This window comes from Taeniopygia guttata, chromosome 10, assembly GCF_048771995.1.
Source record: "Taeniopygia guttata chromosome 10, bTaeGut7.mat, whole genome shotgun sequence".
Lineage (NCBI taxonomy): Eukaryota > Metazoa > Chordata > Aves > Passeriformes > Estrildidae > Taeniopygia > Taeniopygia guttata.
In genome coordinates, this window is record NC_133035.1 from 12,165,485 (window position 1) to 12,183,598 (window position 18,114).

At 39.1% G+C, this 18,114-nt stretch overlaps 1 long non-coding RNA gene across 1 annotated transcript; it reads left to right on the top strand.

The window, feature by feature from the left end:
• Positions 1-28: 28 nt before the first annotated feature.
• Positions 29-17,952, top strand: LOC140684781 (uncharacterized). The gene is made up of 2 exons (XR_012057581.1): positions 29-2,309; positions 5,355-17,952. It is a non-coding gene; the product is annotated as an uncharacterized lncRNA (long non-coding RNA).
• The last annotated feature ends 162 nt before the right edge of the window (positions 17,953-18,114 follow it).

Below are 18,114 nucleotides of genomic sequence, written 5' to 3' on the forward strand. Positions count from 1 at the left end.
TTTTTTTGTTTTTTTGTTTTTTTTTTTTTTTTTTGAGGTCTGCATTTTTCTTCATTTCAAAAAGGAAAGTTGTCAGACCCCAACTTAAAAATCCATACAGTCAAATAAGTTGGCCTTCTTTCATGAAAATGTTTGCTCTCTCTACCATGAAAACAGATTACAAATTGGCTGTAGAATATCTTGATAGCTCTCATGTCAATTATTCTACCACTCACATCAATAAGCACAGTCAGTACACTGGGTAGTGAGATGCCTTTGTGAATCTTTTTGGGATTTGTTTTCAGAGAGACAATTACAGTGGTGCAAGCTATAATATAATAGTGAAATTAAGGTGAAGTGAATGATGTGCTGCTACACAAAGCTTGAAAAGATAGAGCGCTGATCTGCTAAAAATGAGTTACGGTTTTATTTTGTTGTAAATCCTCCAAGATTCTAGTCTGTTTTGGATTTTGGAATGGGTGGGTGGTAGTAGTTCTTTTGTCTTTGGAAAAGCATCTTTTATAATTAAAGAGGCACCGTCCTGGGATGCTCTGGTCACTTGGATGGTTATTAGGGAGAGCTGTGTGCAAGCTGGCACTAAATTAAACCCTCAGTCCAAATCCCCACTGTGCTCTGAGAGGAGGCTCATACCAAAAGGAGCATGTCATGTCCTCATGTCTCCTTTGCTGACATTATTAAGGGCTGGGATGATTTTCTGGGCAATAATATTGGGTCCATGTCCAGCTATCCTGCAGTAATCAATCCAGAAGTGCCCTCCCTGGGAGCAATGTGCCCAAAGGGTCAGTGCTAGGTGTTAGGGCAATTCCTGCACCATTTTTATCACTTCATTTACAAATTCTGTCTCAAGGCATTTCTCTGCTTTTCTGTTCTGTTTTCATAATTTTTTCCCAATACCATGAGACCATGTTTAACGTCACGTAGTGCTTTCTTCCAGGGAGAGCTGAACTCCATACAAATTTATCCTGATCAATCTGTGTCCAATCTGTTACTGGCTTGATCAGATAGAAATGGATGATATTAGTAAAGCTGGCACACTGCTCCTAACCTTTGCTGATGGTATATTCAATACTTGAAAATACCAAAGATCTAAATTTAAAGGAAGAGCTATAAAATCACTGTCCCTTTTCCAAGAGATATATAATATGTATCTCAGGTTTCTAAAAGTCCTAATTTGAAAGCATGTGTTTATTCCCATTTAATGTCTAGGGTAAGACATATTCCCCCAAAGTACACCCCTAGCTTTCAACTTTTCCTCATTATTTTTATGCTTTTTGAAATAAAAGTAACGTGCATCTGACTTTTAGTGAACCTGTCCTTCCTTTTCAAAGCAGTGATTTTTTATTATTGACTTTCAAAGAGCAAATCAATCCCACTAAACTGCCACACTTTTTATCCTAATTATTTTTCAATTGCTGTATTTCTTATTCTACATCTGAATTAGTATAACTTTGTTTTTTTCCCTTTAAACATAACATTAATATTTATTTATGTCTTTTTACTTTCCAGCTTTATGAAGGCACTATTGACTCTCACCTTTGTAAATTTCTGCCCTCAAAGTTTTAAATGTTTGCAATAAACACACAATTTTGCTGCTATCATTAGCAGACATTAGCAATAAATTAGCTGCTTCATTTCAAGTTGAACTTCCATTTCTCCTAAAGTACCATCAAGAATCCTTCTCTCCTGGCCAGCCTTACACTGGTGGAGTAAGGAGATCAATTTCAAAATTGAAATATGTATTTTCTTCCTTTTTCTTGGCTAGTGGAAATCCTTTGGATATTTCTGACAGTGTATGCCCTCTGGAATGTCTCTGCTAAAATATCCAGACATTCCAAGACGTTGGTGGCAAGATCCTGAATCATAACTGTAGTAAATTTGTGGTGGGTGTTGCTGCCTTTTTAGATCTCTGTGGGAAATCCCACCTTTAATCCAAGCAATCAGACTCTCCTGTCCTGACTGTGACTGAGCATGGGAAGAGCCAATTGCCCAGTAAGACAATTTATTTCAGTGATGTCTTCATGTGACCTGACTAATTCTGAGGTGACAACAAGGAGAATATGGCTAGATATGGGCTCTTATTTTGGTCCTCAGATAAATATGGCAAGTGTGCTGTAAGCATAGGATGGACTAGATGAAAGGCAACACTGTCTGTGTTCCTCTGATAATCTGCATTTTTAGGTTCTTTACTCAACTGTTTGAGATTGAAAAGCAAAGACAGCCAAAAGGAGATTGTTTTGGAGAGAAGTGATAGCCAATCTGGGACAGCAGTGAAGAAAACCTCAGTGGTGTCACGATTCGATTACAAAGAGGTAAAAAAGTTCTGACAAGGTCTTCCATGTAAACCAAATTTATATTTTAGAAATTCTGCATGTTCTATTGTTGATTTGTAATTGATATTCAGCATCCACACACGTTTATACCAGTGAAGAGCAGAGGCTGCCTAGGTCTCCTGGAAAGCCCCTTGCACAGCAGGTACAGCACCTTTACCTCCCTGTAATCAGAATTTCCATCCCTTTCCTCTCAAGTCTGTGTGGGTTTCTCACGTGCTGATATTTGTGCTACAGCTGTGTATCTTTTTCCAAGGTTTGGGAAGAGAAGTGTTGGCAGCTTCTCACTAGAACTCCTCTGAGTTGGCAAGGTGGTCTCAAAGCTGCAGAATAAGATTTAAAAGTTTTGGTCAAAGGGAAGGGCCAGAGCAATATTGTCATCTTAGAAGATTTGACTTTAGTTACAGAGACCTTCTACCCTCAAACATTGGGAAACCACACTGAACTTTGTCAGGGTCAGTCTGTGGCGAGGTGCTGTAGCATAGGTTGCTTCAAAAATCCAAATGTTTTGTTCTCTGATTTTTAATTTTTTTTTCCCGCATTCTTCCCAAATTAATAACATCTTTGATAAAGTTGCTCCTGATTTACACACAAATGTGCCAGTCCCCTTCTGTCCCTGTCTATCTTAGAAGAAGCATGAGAAGAAGTTTTTTTCCTACTAAAAACTCATTCAGTTTTTAGTAAAACACAATAATTATTTTTAAATAAAAAATAGACTCTGGCTAAGGATCTTACATTTTGAAAGGCAGCATTTAAAAAACCAAAGACAGATGGTCTCTTGTATCCATAATTTCTTCTTATAAAATGCAATTTGAATTATTCTCAGTGGGTTCAGAATATCTTTTTTTTCTAGGCATGAGCCAAATTTTTTTCCCTCCAGCCTACAGAGGAATAAACACTAGATAATAAATGCTTGATGCATAATTTGTTGCTCACTGTGAGATGCCTTTTAAATGTTTTGTTTACATTGTTTACATGTGCATATATTGCAAGCTAACAATAATACAAGCTATATTGAAAACTCACGTATGTTATTCAGGAATTGACAGAAAAATTTTTAGAAGGCAAATTTCCTAGCAAATGAATCCTTCAATATTTCAATATATGCTACAGACAAGGGCAGTAGGAAGGATAAAATACAGTGGCTCTGTACTGGTTTTAGGACAGCTGTTGTCTGTGCTCTGAAGGCTGCTACACATCCATATCTGTCCTCCTGCTTTTACAAATTGTACAATCCCAACGTTGATGCTGTACTTGACTTTTCCATTTTAATAAGAGGTAAATGTATTTTTAAACAGAGGTAAATGTATTTTTAAACAGTTATTGTGTTCAAGGTTCTTCTATTTAAAGGTTTGGGTTTTTTCTCTTCTCTGAAAGGGCATTCTGGCCTCTGATTTCTCCAAGTCTTGGGAGCTTAAAGCTAAATGTTCCCATGAGGGTGGTTTAGGTGGCTATGGACTCTCAGGAGGGACATTCAGATGTGTTTCATGTTCAGCAGTAAGGAAGGGACACAAAACTCATGTCTGTAAGCCAATGGAGCCAACAGGCTCTTCCTCAGCAGCCTTGCATGGGCTGACTTCTGTGGGGGGTAAGGATGAGTCCAGGGCTGGTCTTTTTGGTGACAACAGAAATAAATATTGGGAAAATTAATTTACTCTATTTCCTCCTGGATCATTCTTACATCTCTAAAGGAAGCTGGAGGAAATCCAGACATGAAAAATCTGCCAAGGGATGTTTAAAAAAGACAACATCTGACTTGAAGTCCCTGAGCTGGAAATTGCTGGGACTTGGGAGAGGACACCTGAGGAAGTGTTGATTACTCTCCTATTACAGTCTTCTGTGTTTATCTTTTATCACACAAGATCATTTGTTTTCAACTAGTACAGCTGTCTGTATGTCTTACAACTCAGGTTTACATGGATTTATTGATACATAGTAGACATTCACATGTCCATTTTAACTACTGTGTGGTGCAGTTCTTCCTAAATCCTCTTTAGAGCCAAACGGGAGAAAAATATTCACGTAGAAGAAAAGGTGTTTCAGAGAAACCTTGGGGTTCTCTTTGTCCAGGTAATCCTCTCTGCAATGACATCAGAGGGAGATAAAACAGCTGAGCTGGCTGATATAAACTGCATGGTGTCGTGGGGTTTCCTCACCACCACTGAATGTACCCCCCTGACACCATGTGTGTACAATCTGTGGCAAAGTCCTGCATAATGAAAATTCATTTTGTGCTGCTTCAAAATACCACATCAGCTTTAACAGCTAGTAACAATCATAATGCAATTACTCTCTTTCGTGGCTACCAAGAGAACAGGAAACAAAGGGGCTTTTTGTTGGGGGGTGTATGGCTTTTTTTATCACCGTTAAGCTGCAGTGTAAATTTTTCTGTATGAGGCGCATCTCCTGACCCTCCTGGTGCTCAGCAGGGTGGATGGGCAGTTCTTTGTCCCTGTGAGCAGCTGCCATCCTGGTGGCTTCGCTTTGCTGCCCGCACAGGGCCCAGCAGAGGAACAACAGGCAAAGATTCACCCGAGCAGGGTGGGGTGGGGGAACGAGGTCCCACAGTTTGGCAGCTCTGCTGTAAATGTTTGTGACAGAAATTGCCCCTTGAGCTGTGCTGGAGCTGCCACAGATCCTGGTCCCATGGGCCTCCAGCCCCGCCTGTTTTCTCACTTTATGAGAGAGAAGCAGTAGAATAACAAAAGAAAATTTCTGACACTTTTCACTGGTTTTCTCCCCCTCTCTCTTTGTCTGGGATGATGCTGAATATAACTTAAGCCCTAGTGCCCTCTTCTGATCTTGAAATAGGTGTCAGTTCTCAGCACACCTGTCCCTGCAGCTCCCGCTCAGCAGCCAATTGTTTGAAGTTAGGCAAGCATTTGGGGACACAGATATTTTAATTTGTAATCAGCTTTAAAGCTTTAAAGCTTTCAACATTTGCTCTGATCAGAAACAGCAGCTTAAGCATAAATTAGCCTTTTCTAGTTAAAAAAATAATTTTTTTTTTTTTTTGTCTCCTGGCAGGGGCAGTAGGCTTGATGTGAAGTCCACAGAAGTGAAGGGATAAACCCTTATCAGCTCTGGCCCAGCCCTCCACACAGCAGGCAGAGTCACTTAGGCTGAAAGACATAAACTGTTACAAGATCTTCAAGGAACAAAGACAGATTAAGGATAATCTTGTAGAAAATGTCACCTTTTTTTTGGATGTATTTAACATGGCAAATTACTGGTACGTGATAATTGTACAATTCCTTGGCTTTTCAGTGCTAGTAACCCAAATTTAGTTTGTGTCCTTATATCCAGACATATGTAATGTATATTAGGTGTATCTCTGACACTCAGCTGCAGACTGTCTGAATTAGTTCATTCATCATTTCCAGGCTGCCACCTCTGGGATGGAAGGCAGCAGCTGGCAGGGAGCACACAGCAGTTCTGCACAGCAGCCTCAAAGCCAAGCCAGAAGCCCTGCACCCTGGTTGTGTTGTAGGGTGGTTCCACACACGGGGAACTAGAAACCTCCTCTTTCCAGAAACACACGTTTGCTTTCTAAAATCATATTTTTCACTGATAGCCATTGAAAAAAAAAAAATACAATATTTGCCCATAAGGCATATGATATATCCCAAGTATGCTAAATGTTGCTAAATCTTCTAACACTAAATTTACTGCAAAATAAGGTTATGAATTAATTTTCACAGTCCTGGCTTTCCTAAACTGTGGCTGTTTGCTTATGTTTTAAGCAGATAATATTCTGCAAACTGAGAGCTGTGAAACTGCAAATAAACATTCTCTACTGACCAAACTACTTGTTAATTTTAGATGGGAATTTTTGAGAGACTGATGGGCAGATTAACACTAAAGGCCTCTCTAGCAAGTGGTTTAACAACGTATTAAGCAACAAAAGGGATATTTATAGCTCTTTGCTGGAATATGAGTTTTCCAGCTCTCTATTGCCATCTTGAGTCCCTGACTGCCTTACACAGAAAAAACAAATTGGGGCGTAACACCGACAGAGACAAAGGGAAAATTCATTTCCAGTCCTGATGACCAGAGCCCTCTCCAGTTATCAGGTGAAAGTCATCAAGTGTCAGAGAAACAACATTATTTACTTCCACTGAGATGATACACACTGTGGCACACACAGGGAGAGCTGAAGGAAATGCCAGGGCAGCGTGATGTTAGTGCAAATTTGTTCTAAGGGCTTGCAGAATGAGGTTCTTGGGAAGCAGCTGAGCTTAGGGCCCATGGGGAATTCTTGGACATGTGCATCCTGCAGACACCTCTGGCTGTCAGAGGAGATAGTAAGAGTTTAGAGTGTATTTGCAGGTGGACTGTAAAATTCTGAAAGGACTATTCTTCCTCCTATGCAGAGATTTTGATACCATTCTCTTTGTCCTGTAATTGCCCTTCATAAATTTCTCACCTTCCTCTGAGAACCACTAAGGTGGGAACTGCAGTACCTGATCCATCCTATGATATTTTAGTATGTAGTTACTACATACTAAAGAAAACCTATGGATTTCCAAGTTACTTGGGATAGGTGCCATGAAAAGAAGCCTGAGGCCTTTCCTGTGTAGGCATTTTTCTAAAAACTCCTGCTTTCTACCTCATAATATTTAGACTCCTTTTTATTGGTTTATAACTTTCAGAAATCCTTCTTTTTATTGTTATTATTCCCTATTCTCTCCCACTGCCCTATTTCTCATTTGGAAGCAGTGTTTTCAGCCAGTATTCAGAGCTCAATATTTTATGAGTAATGAGTGCCCAGGCAGGGGGAATACATTATGGAATCATTGTTACTAATTGAATTTTTGGTGGGGGATCTCTTCCCCTCCACTAAGTGCTTGACATAGACTGAAAACAAGTTGCTAAAACTTGCTTGTAATAAATCTACTGCCCATAGCCTTTAGTCTTGAGTGTATTTGGGCACAATATCAGCAATCACGAGTATTTTCCTCTTCCAAACAAAGGATACTGTTTGAAGGTGCCATTAAAACTCCTTTTTAATAAATCTCAGAGTAGCAGCTGACACTAACACAGTTTGAATTGTACTAGCACAGGGGTAGATTAAACCCTGATGAAGACAGTCTGAGCTAGATTTTCCCCCCTGCTTGCTGCTGCTGCTGCAAATATTGCAAATATTGGTCCTCCCTCCCTCTTGGCTTGTTGTCCTGGGGGTTTCTGCAATGCCAGGCTGGTCAAAGGGCTCCTGGACCCCCTGCCCGGGGCTGGGCTGAGATGCAGGTGCCATTCCTCAATGCCTAAATGCAAGTAAAACTCAAGGTGTCAGGCCTCTGGGCTGTTGCTCTATAGAATAATTGGCACAAAGGAAAACTGAATGTTTTGTGAATATTTTGTGCTGGCTGCATCTGAACAGACGGGTGTCTCCTCAGACCCCTGGGAACCTCAGGTCTTGTGGTTTTGTGCTCACTTCAGAATTGCTTTTCCCTCCTAGGATCTGGGTGGTTCCTCAGGTGTTGGTGATGTATCAGCCTTAGCATTTCTTCATTTATTGGATTGTGCCTTCTGTACTCTGCTGGCAATGGCCTTCCAAAGAGGTACTTTGGCACACCCATCCTGGGCTCCCAGAATTCATAGAGTGATTATTTTTAATAACATTCTTGGAATAATCTCTTATATTTGCATTTGTATTGATGTCATCACATTGCTGCAGTTCTGTCTTCAATACTCCTTTTTATATATTTCCTGCAAGTGCCGCATTAAATGATCATGGGATTCTTGGAAAAGCAACAGGAAATTATATAATGGTGCCCACAAGTCTGTGTATTGACTTTTCCACAGACTTGCTGGTCTCTGAGCCTAAAAATTGTTGGTAAAACAAAGATATTTGATCTTATTTTCTGTTCTTGATTCTTTTTACTGTCTGAGAAGTCCTGGTCTTTTGCTGTCCTATTATGAAAAAACAAAGACAATAAAAAGAGCTAATTATAGATATTACTGTGGGTTTGATTATAGGGGTACTTGTTTAATTTAATTGCTTTATATTCTTAAATAACTATCAGCAGGAATTCAGATGGACATACTTTGTCATCTAAAAGTAAGCTACAAATGGCACTGAGATGAGCAGAAGTGTCTGTAATAGAATCATAGCTCTGGTATAAAACTTGAAGGATATTGAAAGAAATAATTGCTTTTTCAGTCTACTTCAGTGCACTCAAACCATAAAGCATAACCTGTAAAAATGGAGAAAGCTACAGGGAAAACTGTTGTCTGTGGCATTGTTTCCTCAGTAACCTTACACAGGTCATAAGCTGTTGAGGACAAGGAAAAGGTTTCTGTGGAAAATTGTAGAAAAACACCTGATGCCAATGTCACGGAAACAAGAATAGCTGTAAGGCCTGGGCTTTTGGCCATGTCTAAGAGGTTGTCAAAATATTCATGGAATATTTGGAATATTTATAGCTGAGAATTCAAAATCCTTCTGTTTTTTGGCCTGAAAATAGCTTTGCTTCTGTAGATACAGTGACTCTTTCTGGTTTGTGGTGATTTTACCAAATAACTTTACCCTCTTATGGGTTTAGTCTTTATCTGAGGGATAATATATCCCCTAGATGCTGGAAATAACCAACATATTACATTGCTTACAGCCTTCCAGTCTCATTTGGATAATTCCTTCAGTAAATTCCCTTCTCATCCGGGATGATTCACTGATCAATTTCCCAGGCCAAGTTGGGTTTCCAGCAGATTCCTTTGGAAGTCTCATCGCTGGGTGAGTCCCCATCCGTGGGTCAGTGTGGCACTGTGGGGTGGTGGCATTGTCCCAGAGCTGCCTGTCCCTTGTGCCCTGCGGCTGCTCCAATGAGGTGATGAACTGATAGCCACAAACCCAAAGAAAGGCAAAGAGCAGCCAGCCTGCTCTCAAACCTGCAGTGGAGCCTTTCTCTGTGCTGAAATAACTCTGCTACCAGGAGCAGTCTAATCTTACCAGGGTGAGGTCAAGAAGTGCTGTTTTACCCTGCAGCAGCACATGAAATCAATCTCTCCTGATCTCTCCATTGGGACTGCTGGATGGTTCCCAAGGCTTGGGCAGCCTGTGGAGCATCAGCCCCAGTACTTCAGGGCTCCTGGGGTCTGAAATAAGACACACCCTATAAATGCTGCTTCAGTGTGCAGCCGCCCTGGTCAGAGCCCATCAGTCCCACATTGCACCTCTAGAACACTGACACTGGCAGTGTCCTAAAGCATTAAGCTCTTACATGGTAATTTAAACAAACAAAACCCAAAGACATTTGGGGTGTGACTGCTGAGAGCATTTTAACTCCACAGGCATGAGATTCTCACACCTACTGTAATTCCTGAGATTCCTACTTCACAGTCAATTGAACTTGGATATCAATTTTGATATTTATTTGGCATTTATTTTGTTAAGATACACAACTTTCAACACAAACTTGGAATAAAACTGACAATGGCTCAATGTAATAATGCACTGAACAGAAAATTTACTGAAAAATTGTTAATTTTCCCCGCTCCAGCACAGAACCACTGTTTTACTGTGCTACACAAATTACTTGCTTCCTACTGCTTGGGAGTTTAGCCTGTTTAGAGAGACTGCAAGTAAAAACAAAAAGTTCTGGAAATCTCTAGTGTATTTCCCAAAAAAGTAATCCTCTTCAGTTGTTTACCTAAATCTTTTCCCAAAGTAGATTTTGGTAGCCACATTATACTACTATCAAAAAGATTTGATTCAACTGAGGAGGCAAATGAGAAAAATGTGTTCTGTGATAATTGAGAATGAATAAAAAATAAATTTCTTTCCATTGTAAATATTTACACTTTGGGTAGTGTAAAAATTTACTTGGAGGTATTTACAGTGGGAACATCGACTGTTTTTAAAATAGCTATTATGTTCTAAATGTTGTTTCTAAAGCTTAGTTACTCTTTCTTCTTTGTTTTCTGACAGATTTTATGATGAAATGTCAGGTAATACACTTTCAGAGCACGAACCATCATCCTTTTTTATTGGTTTTAATCAGTGTGAAAGGAATGATTTAATTCACTATCCAATTACATTCCTGAGTATGTTCATTTTAATAGGCTCAGTATTTCCCTAATTTATCTGCTAATCATTAGAAATGCATTTGGCCTCAGCCCAGAGACTGCTGTGTCCTGGGTGTCAGGCTGGGATTAGTTCTAAGAAATCCAGAGCAAGTCTCAGTAATGGAATTAGAGTATTCTGCCACACTCAGGTGAGAGCAAGTGGGGCTGGTGGTTTGTGTGCTGAGGGCTGTGTGTGCTCATCTCTACAGACATCCACAAAGTTCAGGGTTTTCCCTGGCTGATACAACTTCCTTAGCAGGGTTTAATTACCAGGAAAAGCATACAGTGACAGAAAATCAGTTTTTCATGTAGTTAAACTGGCCTTGCACTTGTATGTTTTTGAGCAGGGTGAGTGCTTGTAAATACTTTGATTGTCGTGGCTGTACTGTAAATGGATCTCTGAGTCTTCTTGGAATAAAAAATATTTTTCTGAAAATCTACCACCTGGTAGGAGTCAGGAAAGGGTGAGATTTACTTGCAGCACTTTCACCAACTTGTTCAGCACAAATCTGAAAATTGAATTTATAAACCAGGGATTAGTTTTGCTAGGATACTTTCCCCACAGCAAATTAAATGCCTTGAAAACATTGCTCATCCCTCTTAACTATCAGAAAATACTCTTTATTATTTATTTATAGAATTATGGATAGTATTGATTTCTACAGTTATCTATAAAACTAGATGTTTATTAGAAATAGGCCAAGCCCAAGCAGTGAAATTAAAGAGATATTTTTTAGATATCTAAAATTTGATCATGTTATTTGGACTGTATACTGCCATAAAAACAGTATCAAGAAGATTTTTAATAAGTCTCAGGGTATACTGCTACATAAGAATTTCTCTAAAGAGTAACCTTTTTTAATATATAATTAGGTGATTCCATAAAACCTTGAGACTTTATTTCCCTACTAAATGCAGTGTTTGGACATGATATAATGTTCTGTTTCCTGTTTCCAGAGCTCTCCGGAAATAGGCTGATTTCCAAAAAGAAAAACTGACAACAAGAGTTATTAATGTCCCCAAAAGCAAACTCCTACTCTGCAAGACAAACAGAAATAGTTCAGTCTTCTGCAATAGTGTCAGCAGAGTTAGATAAGTTATATGAGTCAGACAAGATCTGGGGTCAAGAAAAAAATATAAATAACTAAAAGTCACCCTATAGTCAATATAATATTTTGTTACAGTTACAATATTTAGCAAAGTGCACAACACAGTTTTGATACACCTATAGGAGAAATGATATCATTTTAACAGAGCTCCTTTAAGTGAAATATCTGTTTTGGTCCCCTCTTGGGGAAACACATTTTCATGTTCCAGGATGAAACACTTGTTGCTTTTAGCTTTTTATATTCTAGGTCTGCAGTGAGAGTTGATTGACAAACAGCAAATGCCATATGCCTCCTCCTCACCCTGCAACCAGAAGGGTGGGGTTAAAAGTGAAAGGGAAAAATGGGAAAAGAATAAATGAGAGCACAAGAAATTTGGCAGCATCAGAGATCTGTACATACAATTGCTGAATGACACATTGAGGCAAGTCAGCTTAATTATAAATTATATGTGGTAAATTTCAGGATAAAAGCATTTTAGAAACGAAATCCCATATTGGTATGTTGCATTATCCTGAAGTGACCCTGGGCAGCCAAATGTTCTTGCAGTCTGTCCTTGGCTCCTTTTTGCATTATACAGGTTCCTAAGCCAAATTTGCAAAGTTAAACATCTGAGCTGTAAATAAAGATCCCTAAAGCCTTCTGTGCTTTCCTTGTTCTAAGAGTCCCTTCACAGTATGGCCTCAATTCAACTAAGTACTTAATATGTACTTAAATCCCACTTAAATCAATGGGATTTAAACATTTGCTTAAATGCTTTGCTAAATCATGGCTTATTAAACTGTCTGTGTTGGAGATCAAACTGTAATTTATATTGCTGTGATTTCTTCTCCTGGTGTTAAACATGAGACCTCAAACTACATTTCACTGTAGTCTTGCTTGACTGAAGCTAAACTGTTTAATGAGAATGTGTGCAAGACCTGTATTCTCATGTGCAAGAAACAGGTTTTATTTATTTTGGTCATCAGCTGTTGTAAACTTACGTTCCTGATAAAGTGAAGTCAAAGAAGCTCCATTAGGAGGCTGAATGTTTCTCTCACACCATCATTTTGAAGATGAATGGCATGAAATTTTTCTTTTTCAGTAATGAGTGCAACTCCTGGTTAAACATGGGAACATACAGTTATTTGTACAGAATGTAGATACATGAAAATATTTGTAGAGGAAGGGGGGAGATTTTTATTCTTTTGCTGATTTGTTGGCAATCTCTTTCTGGCTTTTTTTGTTGTTTTTTTTTTTTTTTCCTGCAAATGCAGCTAGGGTTGACAAGAAAAACAGCCTTTTGTAGCTGAGGAGGCAGCAAGAAAAGGAGTTGCCAAAAGAGCCGTCAAGACTCTCTAAGTAATTTGATGTGTGGAGAAAATATGTCAAAATTATTGCAACTGCATATAGTATAAGTTTTTTAGAAGGAAGTCAGATGTTCCACTATGCCCATAGAGATTACTCTGGCCTTGACACTGTTTTTTGGGAAAAGAGTGAAGATGAATGGTGGGAAAGTGAGGACACTTCTTGACTTCTTCTCTTCTCTGCTTGTAGTGGAAATCAGCCAAAAATCCAGCTCACATGCCAAGAAAGCCCAAATGAAGAGATGAGTGGAAAATACCAGATGCTTAAATTTGTCTTGGATTTTCTCAAAACTGCTAAGACTGGGTTTCTCCTTAATTAGCCAAATAAGGGATGGAGCACGTTTCTTTTTCATGTACAGATATTTCTTGGATCCTATGAGTAACCACCTCTAGGACCCTGCTGTCCCTGTCAGAGGAGGAGACAGATGTGGTTTTCTTAGACAACACTAACAGGAGAAGTGCTGTAGAGGACATCCCATACTCCTCACCCATAACCCTGCTGCCCTGCCAGAGTTCCCCCAAGACTCAGATTCCTGACACTGCTGTTGTCTGGAAGTCAGTTTACATTTCTGTCCTGAGAAGAAATTGCTCTCAATGCATAATTTTTTTTCCAACTAGACAAGATTTATTTTCAGTCCAAGAGTCGTCTTTTGTTCAGTGCATAGTTTGTTGTGTCACTTGTAATGACTACAGTAATATCTGGAAAAGGAGATAACTAGAAAAGCCTACAGCACTTGATTAGTCTGCTCAGAATATCTGATATAGCCCTTTCACACAGCAGATGTAAGTGGTATGAATGCAAACAATTTCATAGTTATAATATTCCAGTTAATTCCCTAATTTTAAATAATATGCAGATATATTAATAGTAATGTCACACTTAGAAAAATGAAATACATGCAGGATAGTTTATGGTTTAAAACAAATGGATATAAAGGTAATGTTTATATTCATAATATATTTTAATAATAATTTACTACTACTATTTAAAATCCATATGTCATTATTTGGGAAAGAAATCCTACTTCAGAATCTAAAATATTCCAAAACTTTTAGGGTTCATCACTGATTTGAAAATGCTTGTTATGTATTTTACATATATATATGTATATATAATAAAATTGTTTCTTAGCAGGTTTTTCTTTTTTTTTTTACAGTCAAGCACAACAGAACTTCAGTGAAAGGGAGAAAACAGTAATTTTTTGAGCAAGGGAAGTAACTATTTTCTTATCTATCATCTGCTGCTACAATATCTTTATATCTGTCTGTTTATTGATAAATCTTTATTTTCCAGCTTCCTCTGTTCCCAAGCCTGGATAAAAAAGTTGTACCTACGTTTAAAAATCTTAGAATGTTGCAGTGCACTTTGTTTCACCTCAAAGGTTGATTTTTGAATTGCACATGAAAGTGTTCCATGTTTTCATGTTAATTTTTTAAGATTTATAGTTTCCACGAATATTTACAACTACCCACTCTTTTCTCACAACTAAGAAGTATAAATATCCACCCCCTCTGGTTTTCACACTCTTTATCACAGTGAATTAAATTAGAAGGGAAAATGGAAAAGAGATTAAATTGCAATTATATTACTTTCTTTGAATGATCATAATTTGATTTAATTTAAAATAAAATATTAATAAAGTGCTAACTTTTCTTGGTGGGAAATGCCATTAATGGAACAGTTTCCCAGGGAAACAGAAGCAAAGTGATTAACTGTCCTTTCTGCTTCAGTAATGAGATCTTTCTAAAATAAACAGTTTTGCCTGGTTTAGCATTTCTCTCATATATTTATGCCTGTTTCTAGAATCTCAACATACATGGCATGTTCTGGACCTTGTTTGAGGGTCTCTTAACTCTCTTAATTGCCACACTTTTTAGAGGTTGTAAATTGCAAACAAGCTACAAGAGAATCCTTTTTAGATTCTATAATTAGAAATGGGGGGGAAAAATCATATACATGTCTAATTTCAATGACACAATGACCGAAAGTATTTTTAAAAGATAAATGTGAAAGATGTCCATATGCAAGTTCTCATGAAAAGATTCAGAGGTTCAAAATTAGATAATTTTAATGTACTCTTGTTGTTGGTTTTCAGTTAGAAAATTGAACTCCACAAATGTCCCCATGGCTAAATGAGGCTTTTGCAATGTTGAAATTAATCAATCAACTCTCCAATAAGAGCCAAGCCTCAAATCCACAGGCATGAAACAACAGCTAGTAATGGCCATGTGAATTGATTTCAGAAGGTTAAATGTGCACATTCAGGGCTTAGAACAAAGTCTTTGTGCCCTTATCCAAAGGGGATATCTGTGTGACTCACAACCTTAACATACACTGTAATAATGAAAATTAAGGGACTGGGTTTAGATGAGGCCATGAAGGTTTATTCATGGTCGAAATTTAGACCAGAGGGTTTTTTTTTTCCTGATGAACAAGGTTCATGGAAGTCTGACACTGAATAATTTTGTTCCCTCTTGGGGCAGAAAAAAAAAGGATGTAAAAAACCCAAATGTACTAAATATATGTGTGATGGTAGATTTTCTTTTCTTTTTTTTTTTTTTTTTTCAATTGGTTAATGGTTGGGCACATTTAAAGGATAAAATAGGTTGTTGGTTTCTATGCTGAGGTTGTGGCTGAGCCTGGCATCAATGGTTTGTTAAAACTTTAGAAGAATCAGTCTGAAAAATGGTTTCATGGTAAAAATGGGGCTGTAAATCTGTAAGTAATCATGCCTAAAGCAGGGCTGGGTAGGCTTTGGTTTTCTGTTTAGCCAAAGTTTGCTCCAATATAGGCATAATTAATGGATTTGAACAAGTGTAGCAATTCTGAACAGCAGAGAAACCTGATAAAGAGCCAGGGTTCAACCAAGAATGGGATAGAGATGGATTTTGGAGAAATCATATGTAGGTTTTCTCTGCGGGACTTTCCAGACTAAGGCTGTTATTAGATATAGGCTAAAAAAGGGATTCTGGGTTGTTTGACATTTAATATCCATTACAAAAGAGGTTTCCGGGCTAAAATCAGCACTGTCCTCAGAAAATTACAATTATCATAAAGGCATGTAGCTGTCCCTGAACTCAAGTGTTTGTGTTACCCATGCTAAAAGTGCTGCAGACAGATGAGGCAGAACTTGGGTTTCAGCTCTGACACTCAGAGGGAGTGGGAGCCCTTGGCTGAGGCTGTTTTTTAGGCGCTGTTGATCTTCCTTGTCAGGGCAACGTTTCCAGGGCGAGGTGACCAGCCAAGCTTTTCCTGCTCAAGCTTGTGTTTAGAATTATGCATATGTTCCTTGACTGAATTGGAGTGTAAGACCCACAGCTGGTGTCAAGCTAGGAAATGGCATGGCCAGTTACCAAAAAATCCAAAATGGAAAGGAATGGGTGGTGTAGTGAACAGGCACCGTGAGCAGTGAATGGTGTCCAAGCATGGGAAAGATGGAAGGTTTGACAATCAGTGTAATTAACACAAAAAGCCTAATTGCAGAAAACAGAGATGCAGAAGCTTCAAAAGTACTTCCCAAAAAAAGATTGATTTCAAAAAAGCAGAAAGAAAAAATAATCCGATGCTGATTATTTAAATTGTGTGGAGTATATAACCAAAAAATGAGCAGAACAAAATGCCAAACAGGAAGGGGAAAAAAATGTTAAAACCAGGAGAATTATTAAATTCTGTTTTGTTAAAAAAAAAAAAAAAAATTAATGATGTTTTGACAAATGTCACAAGGATTTGCATATTTGAAAGAAGGAGCTTCTTGCAGTGGCCACATGCATGGGAGGTGCTTTGAGCCCTGCGGCTGAGGGCTCTGTGTGCTCGCTGCGATGCCACAGCCTCTGCAGCCATCTCGTGGGGACACTGTGCCTGGTCACCCAGGGGAGCCAGGCTGGGACACTGAGCTGGGAAAGGCTCACCCTAGGCTTTGCTTCCTTGTCACAATCAATTTTTCCTGGGGCACAGTAGGCAGAGTCCTACAGCACATGCCAGTGAGTTGTGACTGCACATACTGGTAGGTGATTTCTCACCTACATTCAAATCCTGGGAGTTTTCCCCCTCTCTCATCATCATAGACTTACTACAGGAGTAAGCATGCAGAGCCTGGGGCACTGCCTGCAAAGCAGGAAAGGTCCCTTTGCTGCTGAAGCTCCATCTCTTGTGTCCTGGCAGAGCACAGGACTTCCCAAAGGAGCCTTGGAAGTGTTGGCTGTGGCTGACAGCAGCACCAGTAGCTGCAAGGCTGAACAATCTATTTATGCTTCCTCCTCCCATCGACTCAGATGCATTCTGTTATTCTGCTCTCTCTGATTATACCCTTTCTGATCCCATCCTGCCAACTCAACCAGCCAAATTCAACTCGGGGATGGTATTTCCTTTTTCATAACTGTTTGACTGTCTTCCTCTCTATGTCTTCTTGGCAGTTCTTTGCTTTGCAAATCAGTGAAAGAAAGGTTGCTCATTTTACTGGAAATAGCAATCGTTTTCCTGAGGGTTTTGTTTCTTCAGCTTACAGAAAGGCAGAGACCAAGCAAGCTGATTTGTCCTGACAGGATGAAGTGATGGAGGAACAGGCCATTCACTTCATGGATTCTTCTCTAAGGACTATTAATGCCTTTTGACTATGCTTATCCCACTGCCAGCAGTCAGCCTTTTGCTCCAGCTGGTGCTGTTAAACATTCCAGGAGAAGGTTCCCTTTCTGCTTCCAATGATTCACGAGCAGCACCTTTGGGACACAAAGGTATCACAGGCTGTCCACCCAGCCAGGTAGAAATACATTCACCACACTGAGTACAATTTCTTTGAATCCTTAGGGGGAGTTCCTGCAAGCTGGCCCACCACCACCATTCCCAGGTGAGCTGACCATGCTTAACCATCCACTTGACAATGGGAGGATTCCACTCCTCAGGTTTGGTTCTTAATTATCTTGTTTCCTTGGCCTGGTGGGCAGAGTGAAATGATTTCTTGGAAATGCCTGTGTTTTAAATGTATGGGAGGTCATGGCAAAAGGCTTTGTGAAGAGCAGGAGCTGTAGCCTTTGTTACCTTCTAAATTCTCTGCCTTTGGTCCCCCACTGAAGTTTTTCTCTCAACTGTGCTTCAGTTGAAGCACAGTAAAGTATTAAAAAAAAAGACCACAAAAAAAACCCCACAAAACAAAACTATTTAACTACTTTTCTTGCAGTTTGATCAGGGAATTGCAGTTTATTGTAGCACTCATTTAAATGCTCAGAGACTATTATCCCCAACAGATGCATGAAAATGATTTAACAGCCAAACCA